Source organism: Belonocnema kinseyi, chromosome 3 (assembly GCF_010883055.1).
Source record: "Belonocnema kinseyi isolate 2016_QV_RU_SX_M_011 chromosome 3, B_treatae_v1, whole genome shotgun sequence".
Taxonomy (NCBI): Eukaryota; Metazoa; Arthropoda; class Insecta; order Hymenoptera; family Cynipidae; genus Belonocnema; species Belonocnema kinseyi.
Window position 1 is genome coordinate 150,652,630 of NC_046659.1, and position 3,600 is coordinate 150,656,229.

General features: G+C 21.3%; 1 protein-coding gene across 2 annotated transcripts in view; it reads left to right on the forward strand.

Moving 5' to 3' along the window:
* The window catches only part of LOC117170237 (zinc finger protein 184-like), a 53,253-nt gene that overhangs the window by 34,221 nt on the left and 15,432 nt on the right, over positions 1–3,600 (forward strand). The gene's annotated exons all lie outside the window — the stretch shown is intronic.

The following is a 3,600-nucleotide window of genomic DNA, read 5'->3' on the forward strand; positions in this document are numbered from 1 at the left end:
ATTATCTTTTTTGTTTGAAAATTTATCCTTTTTGGTTAAAAATGAATTTGTTTCGTTGAAAAGTCGATTATTTGACTTAAATTTGAACAAAATGGTAAAAAATTTTTTTTTTGAGGATTCATAATTATAGTTGAAAATTCAACTATTTGCTTTTAAATGAATTTTTTTGTTCTACAGTTTGATACAAAATTAATCTTTTTAGCTTGAAAATTCATGTATAATCTTAAAAATTCGATTTTTTTTGTATTTTTTGGTTATCTACTTGGTCGAAAATTCATTTTATTTTTTGTTGAACATTTAACACTTTTGTTGGAACTGCATGTAACGTTTGCAATTTTTGGTTCAAAATGTAATTTTTTTAGTTTAGGTTGAAATTTAATCTTGGTTGGAGAATTATCTTTTTTGATTAAAAATTTATCCTTTTTGGTTAAAAATGCAATAGTTTTGTTAAAAATTTTGTTGAAAATTAAACCATTTGGTTGAAAATTAAACTTTTTTGTGTGGATTTGTCACTTTGGCTTTAGAATTAAATAACTTCGTTGAAAATGCTTGTATTTGTTCATAATTCTTTTTTTTAGTAGAACATTAATCTTCGATAGAAAATTTTTTTTTTTTTAAATAAATTTTTTTTTATTAAAAAAAATAATAATTTTTTTCTGAAAATTTAGTTATTACACGTTTAACTAAAAATTTATCCAATATATAAGATAAGTTGAAAATTCGTATTTTTTTAATAGAAACTTAATCTTTTTGGTCAAAAATTCATCTTTTTGTTTGAAAATTGAACAATGTTATTGAAAATTCTTTTTTTTTATGTTATGTTTTTTTCTTGGAAATTTAATTATTTCGTTTTTGGTTGAAACTTTATCCTGTTTATTGTATGCGTTTAGCAATCAACTGTTTGGTAGAAAAGTCATTTGTTTTGTTGAAAAATCGTCTGTTTGGTAGAAAACTGATCTTGTTTTTTGAAATTTCCACTTTTTGTTTAACAATTGATCTTTTTTATTTGGGCTTTTTGGTTGACAATTTATTCTTTTTGGTTAAAAATGCAATTTTTTGGTTGAAGTATCAACTGTTACTTTTAAATTGACCTTTTTGTTAAAATTTCTAGTGTTGTAGAAAATTAATCTTTTTAACTTGAAAATTCAACAATTTGGTTGTAAATTAATTTTTTTTTTGTTTGAAAAATCATATTTTTTGCTGAAAATTCAACTTTGTTGTAGGTAATTTGCGTTTTTGGCTTAAAAATTCATTTATTTATTGAAAATTTGTCTTTTTGGCAGAACATTAATCTTTCGGTCGAAAACTAATTTTTTTTTGTTCTGAAAATTAAACTATTCTATGGTTAGTTAAAACTTTATCCTGTATATTGTATAAGTTAAAAATGCAATTGTTTGGTAAAAAATGTATGGATTTTGTTAAAAATTCGTCTTTATGTAAAAAATTAATCTTGTTTGTTGAAAATTCAACTATTTGGAAGAAAATTTAACAATTTTGTTAAAATTCAACTTTCTTGATTGAAAATTATTATTTTTTTTTTTGAAATTCGTCTTTTCCGATTGAAGGGTCTACTTTTTTTTAAAAGAGTCGATATTTTTAGCTTCTAGTTTTGTTGAAAATTCATCTTTCATGGTAGAAAAGTGATCTTTCTTGGTGAAAAATAAACTTTTTTCATAAAAATTCAACTCTCTTCTAAAAAAAATGTTTTTTTTTGTCTTAAAACTTGAAATATTGATGGAAAAGGCATCTTTGTATGCTGTAAATTCAATTATTTAGAAATTTAGGTTCTCATAAATTCAACTAGTTTGTTAAACATATAATTATTTTTGGAAAATTTCATTATTTTTCTGAAGTCATTATTTTGGATTGAAAATTCAAGTATGTAAAATATTTCCACGTTCGATTTTAGCAGTTTTTAAATAATTAGTGTATGCGTAATTCAAAATTTATTTACTTAAACAATTTTCCACTAAAAATTTTTATTTCTAAGCTTACATTTTTAATTTAAAGAATTTTTAAATGCTTTCTTAAAGACTTGAACAAATAAAAAATAAAAGCCTTTTTTAAAAAAGTGAACAAAAACAATTTGACACGATTTTAAACCAATTCAAAATTTTAGAATTTTCAGATTTTAACGTTAAAACTTAAACTATTTTTAACTTAAAAATAATTTCATAATAGTATATTCTTAATTAAAGGATTTTAAAAAAATTGTAATATTGTTTCAGTCGAAAATAATCAATTTTTAATACCTTCAATTTGAAATTTGTAATAAAAAAAACAAAGATTCATTATGGAGTATTTAGCAATATTAAAAATTTTTATTTGAGACAAGTAAATTAAAAGCAAATATTTAAAATTAAAGAATCTTTAATTGGATTGTTTGACATAGAAAACCTGGAATCGAAAAAATTTCGAAAAATGCTTAATTTGAAAGTGAAATTTTAGAAAGTTTTCTTAAAATCTTCTATAATCTTTTTTTGAAAATTTTGTTTAAATCTTTGAAAAACTTTTTAAATATTCTCTAAAAATAATTTTTCAAAATGAAAAGTTATTGTTAATTTTCTTAGGAATTTTAAGAAAAGTTTTTATTCTTTTGAAGCCTTTCACAATTCTTGAAAAGAATCTAATTTTTTTGTTTAAAATTTGCAAAAATCTACATTTTTTTTATATTAGGCTATCATTTCAAGTTTTGCATTAAGTTTCAATCTGTTCAAAACTTCTACATATCTCTTAAAATTACTCAAATTTCGCCAACAAATAATAAATGTTTAATAGTTTTTTATGCATCGAAATTTAAATTTAAAATAACTTCTAGACTTCTCAAGATTTTGAAATAAAATTTGGAAGCTTTCTAAGGATGTTTAAACTATTTAAAATGAAAATAATTGAATTTCCACTTTAAGAAGTGTTCAGGTAAAATTTTTTCAATTTGTCAATATTTGATGTTTATAGGTTAAAATTATATAATTTTGAAAATTTTAAAGTTCATTGATTGATTTTTTAATTTAGAACATTTTAAATGATAACGTGCATTTATATTTTTTTATATTGAAAAATTTTAGAATCTTTAATTTTATGCGCGTAAATTATTGAGCATTTGAATAAAACATTTTTAAATTAAAAAAATTTTTTATTTAAATTTTAAAAGTTCAAAATTTGACCTTTCCACTTTGAGTGCTTCAATTTAAAGCTCAGTTTTTATTACCCCAAGTGGAAAATTTGGTAGCTTTAGTGTTCCATTTTTTAAATTTCATTGATCGTGAAAAATGTTTGCGAACCGGGAAATGACCGGGAATTTATTTCGTCGATTAAAGCAGACTTTTGATTGAAAATTCATATTTTTTTGGTCGAAAAATTCATCTTTCTCAGTTGAAAATTTATCTTTCTTGGTTGATACGTAAGTTTTTTTTGTTAGAAATGCAACTGTCTTTGAAATAATTTATATTTTTGTCTTGAAAATATTACTATTTGGTTAAATTATCTATTTTTTTTTGTAAAAGTATGTCTCTCTTACGGAAAAGTTAATCTATTTGTTTGTTAATGCATTTTGTTTGAGGGGAAATTAATTTTTCGTCTTGAAAATTGTTTTTTTTTTTT